The sequence below is a fragment of the Pinus tabuliformis genome, chromosome 6 (assembly GCF_031772625.1).
Source record: "Pinus tabuliformis cultivar Carrire ecotype Pingquan chromosome 6, CPIR1, whole genome shotgun sequence".
NCBI classification, from domain to species: Eukaryota; Viridiplantae; Streptophyta; class Pinopsida; order Pinales; family Pinaceae; genus Pinus; species Pinus tabuliformis.
The window spans coordinates 1,715,524,648-1,715,542,558 of NC_142292.1; the positions used below are offsets into that span (position 1 = coordinate 1,715,524,648).

The window sequence follows — 17,911 nt, forward strand, 5'->3', positions numbered from 1 at the left end:
ACATACCTTTAAAGTAAATGGCCACCGAGTTCGATTATACCGCAAACCACTTACTTGGGAATCCTTCTACCAGCAACTACACGAAGACTCCGATATGCAAATTTTATAGGAGGAAGAGAAATCTTCCTCACCTGTGATTCATTAAGTGATTCACCTGTTTTTACACTTTGTACATAATTTCTTTGTTTTGTTAAATCAGTTTCTGTATATATTTTTGTATTTGCATTTTTTTCTGCTGTTCCTTTTTCAGAAGAAATAGCACTGTCGTTTTTGCTATTCCTTTTCTGAAGGGACAACATTTGTGTGCACTTTTATCATTACTGTTGTTCCTTTTCCAAAGGGACAACATTTTTGTGCGTTGTTCCTTTTTCAAAAGAGCAACACCTTTTGTTTCAGCCATTCCTTTTTCATTTTCATTTTGTTGTTCCTTTTCCAAAGGAACGACATTTGAGTTTTCTGTTGTTCCTTTTCCAAAGGAACAACACTTTTGATTTTTGTTGTTCCTTTTCCAAAGGAACGACATTTGAGTTTTCTGTTGTTCCTTTTCCAAAGGAACAACACTTTTGATTTTTGTTGTTCCTTTTCCAAAGGAACAACACTTTTGATTTTTGTTGTTCCTTTTCCAAAGGAATGGCATTTGCGTTTCTGTTGTTCCTTTTCCAAAGGAACAACACTTTTGGTTTTTTGTTGTTCCTTTTCCAAAGGAACGACATGTTCGGTTTTTGTTGTTCCTTTTTCCAAAGGAACGACACTTTCGGTTTTTGCTGTTCCTTTTTCAAAGGAACAACACTTGTATTCTTTTGCCCTTCCTTTTTCAAACGACAACATTCTCGTATTCCTTTTACTTATGCTTAAAGATACTTGTTGTTCCTCTTGTTTCAGGTCTTTTGGAGCACAGCTATACACTTATGCAATGGATACAAAGCTAGAGCATACTGAAATCAGCAAATTATATAAAATCGCTACTTTTACAAGAAATTGCTGTGAATTGATAAAGAGGAAAGAAGAAAGGACACAATTATTCATCACTTTTGTTGTCATTATCCTACTAATACTGACATGATTGGTCATCTTTATCATGCTGGTTCTTTTTAAATTCCCATAATCTTCTTTGATCATTATTAAGGAATAAGAACAAAGGGTTTATATTTTTCTATTGAGATGTTAAGACTTCTTCCACCATTCCTACTCTTAAGGAGGGCTGAACCACCCTTTGTGTATAGATAGGAAAGCATTTTATAAAAAAAAAAAAAAGAAGAATGTTTTGTTTAGATGAATTGTCAAATGCAGGATAGGGGGTCTCATCAAGAGCCAGCCTACCATGATCATAAGGAAGAAAGTGAAGTGGCATTCCCACTATGGCCACCACACCAGGGATATGATCCAAGAGGCATATCAGAAAAAATAAAAGAGTCCTTGGAACAGGAGGTCTCATCACGAGCCGGCCTGCCCACCTTTCACTCCTTCCTGGTGAATGGCATTATGATTTAACTGGTTACCAAGCCAGCATAATGGCCTCCATTGTGACATTATATAGCACTTCCTAACCATACACAAAGGATCATGGTTCCATGGGTGAAATAAACAACTCTGCCAAGGTTATGGACACCTGTCGGCAGCAGAGCTCTGTTAATGGTATTGAAGTCACATTCTTTATACACCAATAGCAATCATTAACACCCTTCTCTATCTTATACCTTTGTAATCTGTCAAATAAGATTATGTATATTACTTCCCTGAACCATTAAATGCAAGAAAAATCTATCGTAACCAATCATGACGGAAAAGTTGATAATGACCGCATTAGACTGGTTGTGCACGTCAGCTGTCCTATCCTCCCAGCCTCGCATCATATCACAACACTCTCTTATTTGTTAAGCGATCCTATTATATGCCTCGATTTCGGTAACCTGCTCCTTTTGTAAACATGGCATTTCCACATACGTTGTTCCTTTATGACTCTGTACCAAGCAAGTTCGGCACGCTGCTCCCTCATTTGACGGCCGAGGACAGCCTATCACATTGCAGGGGGGAGGTTGACCTAATAATTTTCCGGCATATGTGTTAGACTATTATTCGGCAAACTTTTACTTGGGAATAGCAAGGCTTAATGGTATCTCGTTTTTCAATTTGCATGCCTTGCTATCCCGAAGCTATTTCCGCATTATACTTGGTAGCAATTAGTAAGATTTGAACAAGCCTTGTTGTTTCGTTATTTTCTCTATGTTTATAATAGCTTGAATAGCCTGTTGTTCCATTGCCATCTCTGCATTTTTACAGTGAGCTAGAAGCATGGGAGGAAGGTCAATTCGAAGAGAACCACAGGTATTGACAGTTTCTGACGCTGCACGGGAAATCCTGGCAAGGGCAGGATGGTTAGTCTATCTTAATCGTTTACAGGAATCCAACGAGACCGTGGCAATAGAATTCTTGCAGAACTTGCAAGAATATCACTCCACAGTAAGGGGAAAACACATAGCAGTCACCGATGACGTAATTGCAGAGGTCTCGGGACTACCAACCACTGGACTTGTGTGGACTCTAAAAAATGAGAGACTGCAAAAGATCATGAAGATCTTCCAGGATGAAGGCCAGAACCTGACAGTCAGAGGAAAGGGAGTCCTACCAGCAGCATTAGGAGAGCCGTGGGCAGAATTGGCAAAGATCATCCAGAGCTACATCACCTGTGAAGGCAGGAAAGACATGGTAAGACCACGACACCTTAAACTCTTAGCTGTATTAAAAGAGAAATGCTCTGTGAACCTACCTGCATTTTTAAATTCATTACTTCATGATGTTGCCTGAAGCATGAAAAAGTCACAACATGTAGAATCAGTAGTAAGTCACCATGGACTGATATGGCTGATAGTTAGCCACAGTCTTGCTCAGCAGCAGAGTAGCTGGGAAGAGCTAATTGCTATGATAGATGGGGCACCGACTTCGCCAGCCCCAAAACACAAACATACTACTGGTACACCGAATAGACCATCAAAATTGAGAAAATCAATTAGATTGGCGTGGATTAGAGGGAGGTTGGAAAATCCCCAAGGGAATACTAGCCAACCTGTGGAGATAGACGACTCAGGGGATGAGCAACCCCCGCAATTGGAAGGAGAAGAGAGTGAGAAAGAATTGGGAGGAAATGAGAAAGGAGAAACAGAGGAAGAGACTAAGCAGCCTGAGCAAGTGGAGCTGGAGATAAAGCAACGTGAAGAGAGTCCATTGCAAAATCCGTTGCAAGAGGATGAATTGGCCAAAATTCTGGCCAATATGGGTAAATATGCCCAACCTCTTAGCCCGCTAGGCCTCCAGATTGAGGAAGAACCAAAAGAGCATTCTGCTTAGGACAAAAATGCACCCGAAGAATTGCACGACGAGGAAGAAAATGAAGAGAATCATTTTGTTCATGATGAAAGTATGACAGGTGAAGAAAATGATGAAGATATAGAAGGGGAACAATCCACTCCCAGCCAGAATACACCGGAAGAATTGCATGAAGAAGAAGGGGTGGACAAAGAAGTTACCCAGGAAATAACAGAGCCAGCTAGGGTTTCTACTCCTGAGCAACCTGAACAAAACAATGAAGGATCACCCCAAGAATAAAACCAGGGAATTGGCCAAGAAAATAGTCCAGGCCCGAGTAAACAGAGAGATGTTCCTTCTAAGGAAATAGAAGAAATAAAAAAAATTACGAAAAGAATAACAAAGATTACTAAATGTGATATCTCGACTTCGACAGCAAATCAGGGTTTTGAGAATGAGAAAGAGAGCAAAAAGGACTTCAGGGGGAAGACATGCAGCCACTCCGGTGAGATCCCTCAGGAAAAAGGTTTGGAGGACCCATGTTCACCCTGCTGTTCAAAACCCTGTCGAAGAACAGTCTGCTATTCAAACCACTGTTGAAGAACAGTCTGTTGTTCAAACTCTTGTTGAAGTATAGACTTCCGTTCAAAAGCAAAAGGAATAGCATTCCACTCTTGCCCATGTTGAAGTGCAAACAAACGATATATCGGCCTATGACAAAGAAGTTCAGATAGAGGCACAGTCCTTTGAAGGAATGCAGACTATAAACACGAGGCGACGCAATAAGAAGATTCAAGTAAATCTTCCACTAGCCACTACTACGTGGGACAGCGATCCGAGGACAATAACCCTACGAGAGGGTTTGACACAAGCTCAGCAAGCAGTAGAAAAACTCACGAAACAAATGGTTTCTCGAGAAAAGTATGAAGAATTACAAAAACAGCTAAGGAATGTCAATTTATCTGAAAGCCATGCCTTTGAAGGATGGCGAAAGGAACAAGAAAAAGTCGCAAAGGTAACTCATAGATTAGATGTAGTTATCAGACAGATGGATACCTTATGCTCTTTATACATTGACGTCCTAGCATGTAGAGCCCCTACCAAGAATTATGCCTTGTTTTGAATGGAATGATATTTGCAATTGAAAATTAAGGCCGTCAAAGCAGGAGCCCCTATACAAATTAATACCATTGATGATTTTATAAATTGTTGTAAGCACTATGGAGTAAAGGTTCAAAGACTACTGTGTGAATCATATCTGCATAACCTCGTATTAGATCAGGAGACAGAGCAGAACCCTGGCCCTTTTGTTGGGGATATCTAGCTACAGGCATTTGTTTCATTTGGAGTTAATCAAATCAAATGGCTTAATGCCTATAATGCCTTCCAAAGACAAGAAAATGGATTAGACTTATGGGTAAGAGTTGAGCCTAGAGATCCATTACAGTTATGGAATAAACACAGGAGCCTCATGAGGAATCTGGGCGTAATTGACGCTTTAGGACCCATTCATACAAAAATCAATCAGCAAGGGATAAAATACTTCTTTACCATTAAGGACCTTGCAATTGCAGTTGCTAAATTTCGATATCAGACCTCTAATCCGAACATCCAACTCAGGGAACTATTTAATTACGAGAACTTTAAGTTAGCCGCTAATTGTTTGAGCCTCTATGGTGAACTTATTTTGAGGGCAGGGCCATCTTGGTTAAGATATAGGTTTTGGAGTTCGATTATTTGGTACCCTGCACCTGGATACCAAGCCCTGTATGAGATGCCTGAGGGCTAGACAGACCACCTTTTTGAACACCTAGTTAGGCATCATGGCTGTAGACCACCACATGAGATTCCGTCTCCAGCTTACTCTCTTACTGCCTTACATGTCAACTACAATGTTTTCATGAGGGCATGAAAAAGAGTAAGCAGGGGGGTGTGTGGAGTACTGAAGAAGGTATGTTTTATTGATTATTTTGTCATCTTTTCTTTAAAGATTTATAATCCCTTTGCATCATGAACTAGGTAATTAATAAGAAAATATGGCAAAATCTATGAGAATTGTATGTAACGCAAGATAACTAATAATCGCCATTTTCTTATGCAGAAAAAGGGAAAAACGAAAGATTGTCGTCCCAAGGAAAAAGACAGAGCAGAGTTAACTGTTGTCCCTGTGGCAGGAAACCATATGCAGACACGACAATCCAAACTGAAGCATATTAGCCAAGGAAAGGAAAAGGAGATATCGAATCGGTGCAAGAAAACAAAGGGATAACTGGAATTAACAGTTTGGCAAATCCCTCAGGATCCTCTGATCCTGAGGGATCGCAATCTTAACTATTTTTGCATCATTGATATCTCCTCCCAGCTGTTATAAAAAGGGGTAGCACTGCTAGCCCAGGGGGTTGTTGTTACTGTTTTGTAATTTCTCGTTGTAGTCAAAACTTTGATCATCGACTCTCGTTGAGAAGTGATCCGCTGTAACTCTGTTTTAATGCTTTAATATAAATCTGGTTGTTGTTCCATCTTTGATCCTGGAATAATTTCAAGCGGTGTGTCCCTGGAGGCTAAGGGCCTAGCCCTGGTGGAACACTTGCTCCTGTACCATTATCTTTAGTTCGTGTGTGGTTTCCATTATCAGCTTTGATCGGTAATTTGGTGTGTTTTGTTATTTTATCATAGCTCTGTTATATTTACAATATCGTCTCTGTAACAGGAAAGTTGTATTGTTCATTCTGACTTTATAACATATTGTTGTTCCTTTAAGTCATTAATGTAACATTACTGTTCTTTACAGAATGCTATCGCTATTCAATTACAGAGTAACCGAGCTGTAATATTCTTAAGTTGGTATTATTGTATTCGTCTATGGTTTATACTTCATTACGATTGTTGTTCATTTGACGTTGTTGTTCCATCATGAATTGCGATTGTTATCCTTTATAACGGAGATCAATATTTGTGGTATCAGAGTGAGATGTGTGTGTTATTTATTTCGGTACTATATAATCAAAATTGGCTCTAAGTGCTATTCTATATTTCATTGCTAATTGGTTGCCATTCCATTTTTATTTGCTGTCTGATTTATTCTTAAAGTAAGGATTTCTCTTCAATTCCTGTAGGGTACGATTACTGCCTTCATTTTCTTAGCATAATGTTTCGCTGTGCATCAAGACTAGTTGCAGTTTCATTTCCTAGTTGTTGTTTCAATTATAGTTGTTGTTCCATTTCCTGTTATTTGCATTGCCATTGCGTTGAACGATCTAAAACTGTAGCGAGCATTGACATTCGTTGTCTAGCTCCCAGATTGACGATCTGTTCCTTGATTTTCTTCAGTTACATCAGTTTACAGAGGGATGATTTATTGTTACTATACCCTTGACTGATAATTTACTTAGTCTTCTGAATGCATGATTTAGGCTTTAAAGTGATTTGCTGTAAGTAGATTTTCTTTTAGCATCTGTTTATTCTTGTATTTTCTTGAGCACTATACTACTAGCATTACTCTGACAAATGACCACCTCAAATTGAGTACACTATTTGAGATAACAAATCGTTTCTGGATTGACAAGTTAATGTGAGGTAATTAGAGGTGAAAAAGAACCTTTTTACAGCTTGACAACATTCACAAGATTATATATTCAAAATTCAATTTATTCAACGTTGATGCCAACTAGCATTACAAATAGGGAGGTAACTTGCTAACAATTACAAATAGCCAAGAATATTTTGTATATTATTGTCAATTTAGTTGATCATTTTTTTCCCTATGGTAGAAATAATGTTAAATAGATCGTAAACATTGTGGGTTGGTATATGTAGATGCTTCAATATTCTGAGGGCGATCTTGATGGGAACCCTCTTATGCTTGTCTGGGAGACTAACATCAGTGTTCAAGATGTTAACCAAGTAGTTCAATGTTTTCTTAGAAATTATAGAGATGATCCTTCATATCTTGAGGGAAAATGCATGCGGATTTTAAAGCAGGTCATAATTGCTTGTGCCTTTATTTTTAATCATTCTCCACTTATTAATAGGTTCTACTTGCTATATATTCTTTGGGTGGATGTCTTATATTTTCTGTTGACTACATTTAGTTGACAACCCCTAAAGACAATGGAAATAGAAGGTGATTCTTTGAACATTGATGCAATGAACATCTTAGATTACGGTGAAGACCTTTATGGGAAGATGGTTATATACCTCCTTGAAGTTCTTGCTATTTTTGATATAATTTTGATGTATGTTATTTTTCACCTTAAACCTTTATGGGAGAAGCACATATAGGTAGTAAAACTGCAATCCTCTCAAGTTTCATGTGTCAAGTCTATATCTCATTTTCAGCTTATGGTTTCATTTGCATGGTGCTTTCAAATTGACTGCCCAATAAAATTGTATAAAATATTTGTTTTTATTACATAACTGCTTTTGTATTCAAGCAATAATATTCAATCTCAAAGATACAATTAACATGTGAGATTTGAATCCCTCAGATAGGCATTGGTGACCAATTCATTCTTTTTCTATGCTATCTAATCTCTTTAGCCATTTTCTTCAATGCCCCTTTTCAATAGAAACTAAGCTTGGGTTGTGTTGACCTTGAAATCTAGATATTGAGAAAAATATTTCAGTGAAAGGGATGATTATACGTTGCTGCTCAATAATTCCAAAAATCAAAGAGGGATTTTTCAGATGCCTTATTTGTGGCTATGCTCCACCACTAGTGCTCGTTGATAAAGGTATTCATGTGCTTGAGTGCAACTATATTTTTTTTTTTTCAGTTATAGCTTTTGATTATAGCTTGTGTTTTTTCATTATTTTATAGATGCTTGCATAGAATAGAGTTTATACTAAAGGGAGAATAATTCAATTTTAGAGTGATGCATCAATGTTCATGATCAATTCATGCCGTTGGAAGTAGTTCTCAACCTCTCCTAGTGAATACTGCTCATTGTCTATGAACATGATTGTGTCTCAAAGGAGGTTCAAAAATGTATCTGGAAACTCATGTTTTTACTCATAACCTGACTACCAAGTTGTATTGACGAACCTACTCGACGTGGAAGACAAAAATGTGTTGCTATGAACTTCATGACTTTGGCTCATAATAGATGTAGGTAATTGTCAATATAGTTGAGTTAAATAGTAATCAAGTTGTTGAATTTGCATTTTTACAATGTTCTCCTTCTCAATTATTTTGGGGTCAGGTTTGCTGAGAAACAGATCATAAGGCTACAAGAAATCCCTGATGCCATTCAAAAGGGGGAACCCCACATATAGTTAGCTTGTTAACGCATGGCAAGCTAGTTAATGTTGCCAAACCTGGTGATAGAGTTGAGGTAGAGAGTGATTTCCGGAAATTGTTTTTTTTAGAAAAAATATTGTTGTGAAAGGAGTTTTGATCATGACTTGTGAATATTTTGTAGGTAACTAAAATCTCAGGGCCATGAGTGTCAGATTAGGACCAAACTAGAGGATAGTAAAATCCCCTTTTAAGGTATAATCTTGACCCAAAGTTGGTTTGCACGTGCTTGGATATTTTTTCTTCTTACAATGAATTATAAATGAAAGTTATAAATGTTGTTTGTTTGTAGACTTACATCGACTACCTTCACTTAAAGAAGGAACACAAGACACGAATGCAAGATAAAGATCCAATGGAGTGTGATGCCATTAGTGACAACTTTGCCTCTTTTTCAGAAGGCAATATTTCAGTTGCTCAGTATGAAGACAAGGTATAAATTTAGTCTCATCTTCACCTTTTCACCATACTAATACATTTACTGAATTCATTAACATGTATTTCTGATTTTTAGGTTGATAAGTTGAAAGAGCTATCATGGCAGCCTGATATCTACGAGAAGTTAACCGGGTTGTTGGCTCTTTATCTCTTTCATTTCTAGTAATTTCTTGTATATGTACTTTGATCCAACGCTTGAAGTTACTATTGTTGTTGGAAACAACTTTTTGGGGGAATGCCAGTAAAGTTAGCCATAGGTGTCACTTTCTGTGGTGACACCAACATTTTGCTTGTTGAAGACCTAGGTACAAGTAAGTCTCAACTACTTCAGTATGTACACAAGTTGGCTCCTTGAGGTATTTATAAAAGTGGTTGAGGAAGCTCTATAGTTGGCTTGACTGCTTCTATCAAAGGATCCTAAAGCTGGTGAAACTGTATGTTTAATGACTCTGATGTTGCATCATTGAATCTTTTAATAAGAAGTAATGGAATTGTCACATCCATTGAAATTCTGGATTATTGATTAGTTTTTGAATTTAATAGGTATTTGAAAGTGGAGCAATAGTATTGAGTGACAGAGGCATTTGTTACATAGATGAGTTTGACAAGATGTCATATAATGCTCGAAGCATGCTACATGAGGTGGGTTTTCCCTCTTCAAATCAGTTGACCAAATATTATGCATTTGGTGGTTTTCTCTTGATCGAGGACCCACATTCTATTGTATTTCCTAGACTTTTTTGTCATTTTTTAATGTGGCATGCTATTTGAGGTAGGTGATGGAACAACAGACCATGTCAGTTGCCAAGGTTGGGATCATATAAACCCTTAATGCTGGAACATCTATGTTAGCATGTGCTAACCCTAGTGGTTCACACTACAATTAGAGACTTTTAGTCATAGACAATATCCAACTTCCTCCAACATTGCTTTCCAGGTAAAGTTTAGTCATTGTTGTGGGAATGGTATGAGTCCTTACGAGGTTTTCTTACTTTTAAAATCCACAAAATTAATGGTTTACACCTGTAGTTTGATTTGATTTACTTGATTAGTAATAAATATAATGAGAAAATTGATTAGCGCTTTGCAAGGAATCTTTTTGCATTGCATCATGAAGAGCCTAAGGTATGGAATTATGTTTATTGCTTGGAATGGCTTCATATGATACTTGGAGGGAATTATTCCAGTTTACATGACTGAAATTACATAATTTCACGTTACGGGACCTAAGAGTGGACACATTGGATGTATCAACCCTAACTTCATTATATATCAATCATGCAATACAACACATATATCCCAAGATATCTAATGAGGCTATAGAGTATCTTATCCATGGTTATGTTGAAATGCATTGGAGGGGCAACTTTCCTAACAATAGTGAAAAGGTTAGTTGCACATGTGTCCAAAATGTTTACTGAAAATAGAGTCAAACATAATGGTTGATCTCTCTCTCTCTCTCTCTCTTCAACATGATATTTAGACACAAATACAATTCTACATGTTGTGTTAATTCAATTTTGGCCCTTGATAAAATTTGTAAGTTATCATGACAAAACCTAGACAAATTGAGAGACTAATACAAATTACTGGAGCATATGCCTAATATGAATTAGTGAATCACATGCTTAGATTCGATTCTCTAAGTGGGTAAGAAACCAACCTCGGCTACAATAGAAGTTGTGCATAAAACTATCTTCCCAAGTAAATCAAAGTGCATATGAGAATGTAAAATCAAGTATACATACATACATACATACATACATACATACATACATACATACATACATACATACATACATACATACATACATACATACATACATACATACATATATATATATATATATATATATATCTATATATTGTATGGCAAAGAAATTTGGAATTATATAAATCACACTTAATAGTGGTGGTCTGTGCAGGTTGGAAGGTGTGTTGCGGTTGGAGTATTCAAGCTGCTTGAAGTTGCCCTTCAATAATCTGTCATTGATCATGCTACTCATAAAGTCTACAACTTTCTTGATAAAGGTGGTCAGTTTGCTTGGGTTTACAAATCTCTGATTATTTAGGTCTTGAAACATGCCAGTTGCACTCGTATAAATGGAATTATTCCTTAGTTGTCTTTATATCCATTTATTCCAAGTCTAAGGTATATATTATACAAAAGTAATTTCAATGAATGCATTGTGTCATGGTGATAGGGATTATTGACATGGATCTCATTACAACGGGAGTTTTCGCCAATGAAATAATAAGGCAACCTAATCTAGTTACAATAATAAAAATTCTCTTCATGGAAAAGATGTAGGCTAAAGGACTATTTACTTGAACATCAGAGGTGGCATATTCTTGACTTCTCTAGATAAGCTAGAAGTGTATTGATTTTTGTTTGTATTAAAAGCCTAACCTATGATATATGGATGAATTTCTAGCTTTTGGAGGAGATGCACAAGCAAGGATCAGTGGAATTTCATCTTCATGATGTAAGTATGATCTCTGTGTATTTGCAAATTCAAGAATGAATACATGTACTGATTGACTTAATTGATTGATTTTATGTTGTGGTTGAAATGACCATCTATATTGGTTGGCTGCATTGGTATGCTCACATGCTTAATTGGTTTTTCTTGGGTTTTCTTTTAGATTCACAATGCTCTTGGAACCCTCATGACAAATGGATTTGTAGTTGTTCATGGAGACAACATTAACAGAATATGAGACACACAATTTTCTCTCCAAAAGGTATCAAGGTTGTATTTCACAAACCCATTTCATCTCTTATTCTTATGGCTTTTGTGTGATCGCCTTTTAAAGTCGATTGGTAATATTTTCTAGCTAGTGTATCTGACATAATTGTCAACCACCTTGAATCTCTTATACTCCTTCTTGGAAGCTTCCCTTACCAACTCAAACAGGTACCAAAAGAGATGAAAAATGCAAGTTGAGAAAAGCAGTCCTGAGAATGGTTGTGCCAAATGAATGTAACACAAAAACATTTATGCCTTTTGAAGCCTTGATTTATGGGCTTTGACTAGAAGATGAAAATGGGTACATCATGAGTCAAAGATGTGAAATCTTATATTATTCCCTCTTATGTAACCAATTATACAACATTTTTCTCTTGCAATTGATTTTGCAGTCCTTAGCTCCTTGCATTATTCAATTATTACGTTAAAATTTTACCAAGTAATATTTTTATTTTAGGGTCCATAACCATTAAAGTTGTAAAATGTGTCATTTTAATCTAGTATGATATTTCCAATTGTATTTGTTTATGCCATCAATTGCCTATTGGTCATTAAGTTACCAAGATATCCATTTAGACATGTATTTATTTGCCCTCATAATATCGTTTATAAGCATTCAAAATTGAGTTTCTGGTTGGAACACCTGGGATATTGATGTTGTCTATGCTCTCTTATGCATTTCTATTCAACACAATCCCATATTCTATTTATTTAAGGTGTACCAAATTAACTTGAATGTTAAATATGTACATGGTTGACATGGCAGGTAGAGGGTCAAATTCAGAAATAAATGAGGATTCATTAAGTCTGGAACCAAAAAGATCTGGAAGATCTATACATGAAAGTCCAAAAAGGTAGCCTGAAGATTCCTGAATACTACATGTATATTATTTTTCTACCCTTTCCTAAGATAAACAACACTCAATAAAAATCTAACTCTGTAGGTGACTTCTAGTTAACTTATACTTTTAGTTTAAGCATGTACTTTATAATTTTCTTTGGAAATTGTTAAATTTTATTTCAAGTACGTACAATATTATTCTATGATATGTAGCCCAATTGTTGAGATAGTGCATAAATTGAAGTTTACACCTAATGGTAACCAATGATGTAGATATATGTAAGATTCTTTTTGCTAGGTTAATATGATCATGATCATTTACGTGTCTTATAGAAAATTACTCTATATGTGGCACATCAAACTGTATTTAATTTTTTTTGAAGTTCTAACCTTGTTGAATCTGAACTAGATTTTGCGACTGATTCTTATATTAAATCAGAACAATGTAGTTTTTGTTGGTTAAGATTCGTGAATCTTGCCTAAGACTTTCTCTTGAAACTTGCCACTGGTCAGAGTCTTTGTTGAGTATTTCTGAAGTTATTGAGTCTTGTTGAGTCCCAGGCCAAGCGAGTCTTTGTTGATTCTAAGTCTAAGTGTGAGAACATTGATTTGGAAATTGTTGATGCTTGTGAATTATTTTAGAAAACTCATTGGGAATTCTTTCTTTCTAGATTCTTTCATTACAATGGACTTCATCATTTTTTTTAATAACAGTTTTGATTATTTTTATCTAGATTGCTAAACATATTTGGCTTTATGTGTTATTCTTGTTCACATATACTTGGTTTTTCCACTAATGCTTGGTGTTGTATATTATTTTTTAAATGATAGCTTTTTACAATTGACTTACTCCCCTAAGTGTGTCTAGTTCCTTAAATGGAAAATCAAAAAGTTCCATATAGCCAACCTACAAAAATAAATGTCTTGTTTTCATACTGTTATGAATTGCATGTGTGGCTAAGCTTCTTCAACAGGGAGGTTCCTATTGTGACAAAGTCTTGTAGGTACTATTTATTTTGTATGTGGTCTCAGCCTCTATAACCATCCTCTTGGATAGTCAAATATTGATTGGTGGCCCCACATGCCCCATCCTCACCATCATATCATGAGCTCATGTTGTATGTTGTATTTTATGCATGTATGACTAATTTTGGCTTCTAGGTTTCATATATTTCTACATTACCATTGACTATTATTTCTTATTTCTAGATGTCCCATCAACTAGAAAGTGCATATGCTTTTCTTGAACCTAGAAATGGACAAAAGCTTGCTACAAGCTATAGTGATTACAATTTCAATGTTTCTCCATAGAGCATTAGACTTGGAAGGCCTCTCTCTCCTTTGTCAAGGATTGGAGTTGGAAAACCTTCCTCTCCACTCTCTAGTTTAAGAGGTGGAAGGGTTTCCTCTCCACCAAGAGTTGGAATTGGAAGGGATCCTTATCTATTAAGTGTTTTTGGTAGGAGTGATCCTCTGGCATCATCAATATCTGGAGTTGGAAGGACTCCTTCTCCATCAAGGATTGTTGGAAGGTTGAATGACAAGAATGCAAAGAATGATAATGGGTGGGAAAGGACTTGGGTTGGAAAGGTGACGGAGATTACGTCAGTCAACTTGACATTGCGAATATGAGTGTGGCATATTTTCAAGGAATGGCTATGATTGGAGGCATCAGCCAACGCATGGTACTCTAATTGATGCATATGGAAATTACAGGGGCTAGAGATCTCTGCGTGGACTACTTTCACTTGTACAACCATCGTAGGAAATTAATATAATACGCAATAGAATGGTCTCTAGAAATTGGAAAAATTTAGAGGAAGAAGAACACTTGTGGGAGGATATGGGCCCAAGATTGGAAAATCATGGAAGAGGCAGTGATAACTCAAGAAAAGATGATTATTTTCCTAGTGATCTAAAGAAGTGGTTAGGCTAAGAGAGAGAGAGAGAGAGAAAAGAATGGGTCTAGAGCCTACTCTTCCTGACAGTGATTGGCATATGTGTGGACCCTTCTCTCATGTGGATATACCTATGATGAGTGAGAAGGAGAGACGACCTCCTAGAAGGGTAGGGTTCCTTTCTCCCTGTTATCTTTTTTATCTAATTATTTTGATGACAAATTATTACCCATTTCCTTTTTCATTCTTGTTTCTTTAGTGATTTCCTTAGCATGTAAACATAAAGGATGTCTGAAAATGATATTTTTCTTAATGTAGGAGTCTGAAGAGCACCAACCATCTTCTCTTCTGCAATCAGGTGTAGTGTCTCAAAATATTAGAGATACTTCCATAGAGATATCATCTTTATTGCAAAGTAGTCAAGGTGCATTAGAATGTTAACCTGTAATGGGTCAACCTCCTCACCAGTCACATCAAAATAATAGCCCAACTTCACAACCAAGGTTGAGAAAACTTAAATTTATTGTCACTGGTGACGAAAATTCAAGTTCTATCTTGGCATATTCATTCAATTTACAATATTTTGTTGGTCACCATGTGGCTTCAGTGAATGACTCTAGGTCAGCGGGTACATCAATTCCATTAGGAATGGTACCAAAATCTCGAAAAAATGTTGGATCTTCCCTTGGCTTTGATACCCTAAGCTTTGAATTCTTGTTGCCTGTGACACCATCGTCGAGCAACATTCCATTCTCACAAAGGAAACAATCACAAATACATTCTTCTTTGTCTCCTATCACACAATCTGTATGGACTTCTATGCAAACTCTGCCACCTATACCTACATCTGACCACCCCTTCACTCTTCACAGTCCTTTCAACAATCTCCATGGTGAGATTTTAGTGTTCTCTTCTTACTTTTTGTTTTAAACATGGAAAATCTTAGTGGATTGGGACTAGATGGGCTTTATATAGTTGGGTTATTATGAAATCAGCTCAAAAAAAGATAGAAAAGAGAGATCAACGCCCTCAAAATAAGATTCTTCGAGGGGGAAACCTCCTTTACATTACACAAATGAATAATTCTTGAATGATACAAATGACAAGACCTCCTTTCTATATAGGAGTCTAAGGGGTCATAAAATAATTAGAGTCGACATAACAATAGTGGGCTTCTATGGGGAAAAATAATAACAATATGGGGACTACATGGACACAACAATATAATAAGGGGGTTGTACTAATAACAATAAGGGGTTAGACTAGCCGTATAGGGACCTAACATGCCCCTCTCCTTCAAAAGGTGTTGTCCTCAATGCTTGAGTAGTTCTTGATGCTTCTGTATAAAATTTATGTCCTGCCATGTGGAATCTTCTACGGGTAAGTTCTTCCACTCGATGAGATACTCTTAAATTGATTGATTTCGTAGTTGTTGGGTTCTTGTCTATGTAACTTCTCCAGGTTCCAATATGATTTTTCCTTCCTTGTCAAGTTTTGGAAATATTGTTTGAACTAGGATCTTCTACAAATTTTGAATGAGTGGTCACGCATCTTCATCCTTCTTCCATTCATCCCTTGCTTCATTTATCCAATCTAGTCGGATAATAGAAATAGCACAAAACAATGTTTCCACATCCTCATCCTTTCTTGAGAGTGCATCTGCAACAACATTTTTATTCCCTTTTTTATAGATGATTTCAAAGTCATAACCCAACATATTTGTGACCCATTTTTTTTGTTCTTATAAAGATAATCTTTGTTCTAAAAAGTATTTCAAACTATCATGATCCATCTTTACCTTGAATTATTTTCCCATTAGGTAAGGTCACCATTTCTTAAGTGCATGTAGTATTGCCAACATTTCCTTCTCATAAATAGCTTTCTTGAGATGTAGCCGTAAAAATACCCAATCGCCTACATCAAAACTTCTTTCACTGCGATGTTGATTTGCCTCTAGTTTCATTTGATTCTGCACCAAAGTGGCGTTATCCTTTAAAGTTGGAGAACTTGTTGTTGATGCTCAATTTGATCTTTCACTGCTTGAACCTTTTTCTTCTTGATATGTCCTTCTATCTTGAGAGTTTGAGGAGTGGTAATTTCTTCCAATGCATTACAAGATATGGTCGAATTCATTTCTTGATGCTCGATGTGAAAATTTCACTTCTTGAACATTTTTCTTCATAATATGTCATTCTATATTGTTAGTTTGAGGAGTGGTAATTTCGGCCAATGCATTACAAGATATGGTCAGTTTCATTTCTTCTTTCTCGATGTGATCTTTAACTTCTTGAACCTTTTTCTTCTTGATATGTCCTTCTATCTTGAGAGTTTGAGGAGTGGTAATTCTTGCCAATGCTTTACAAGATATGGTCGGATTCATTTCTTCTTTCTCTGGGGTTGGTTCTTGGTGTATATCCTCTTCTTTTTATGTTTCTTGATTCTTTTCTTCCTCCTCTTCATAATCTATGTAAAATAATTTCTTCTCAGCACACTTATGATCTTTAGTGTATTTTTTATCACAATTGTAACAAAGCCCTTTCGCTCTTTTTTCTTCCAATTGTCATGGTGTCAACCTTGTAGGTTGTTGAAGGCTAGGAGAAACAACACTTCCATATTTATAGTTGTGAGGGGTAGACTTCCTTGTTGGCATAATTTTGCTTTCCACTTTTCTTGCCAACCTGAACAATGAATCAGGTTCCCAAAGACAAACCTCATGTTGAATGTTATCTTTTAAAGTCCCTATGGAGACATAAATCCTCTACTTCTCTGGAATATCATTTTCCCTTATATTCAATTTTTGAAAGTCCTCAATGTGCTCTGCCATTGAACACTTTTTTTTTAGATTTATAAATTGGCTAAAGAAGGTGTTTCTCTTTGTATCCTCATAATGTACTATCACTTCCTCCGTGAAAATTGACAACGTAACAAGTGGTTTACAAGAAAAAAGCCCTTTAAACCATAAAAATTGATACAGTTCTAAATATGAAGATGTAATACGCACCTTTTGTAACAGTTACACCTCATGTAGATCAAAATATTGATCCATTTGTAGTATCCAATTTACCAAATCCTTGCCATCAAACTTCCTCATATCGCTTTTTTTTAATTTTATTTTAGGAGTTCGATCTTGAAACCACTGTAACTTTGTAATTTCAGATCTCCAAGTTCTGAAATTGTGTCCTGCAGTAACCCTCTAAGCCCTCTTTCTAACCCTGCAAGCCTGATGGTAATTGGATTCCCGACAAAGTGTTATGTTCAATCTCTTGCGATGACCTAATTATAGACCAGTTCAGTAGAGCGCATTTGTATGACGTGCCATGTGTCACTGTTTTGACCTTAGGTTCTGAAACTGATACCCAAAAAAATATTATATGTCTTATTTCGA

At 36.3% G+C, this 17,911-nt stretch overlaps 1 pseudogene; it reads left to right on the top strand.

Annotated features, from left to right (window-relative positions):
* Positions 1-2,919: 2,919 nt before the first annotated feature.
* Positions 2,920-11,019, top strand: LOC149265629 (DNA replication licensing factor MCM4-like; annotated as a pseudogene).
* Positions 11,020-17,911: the final 6,892 nt, after the last annotated feature.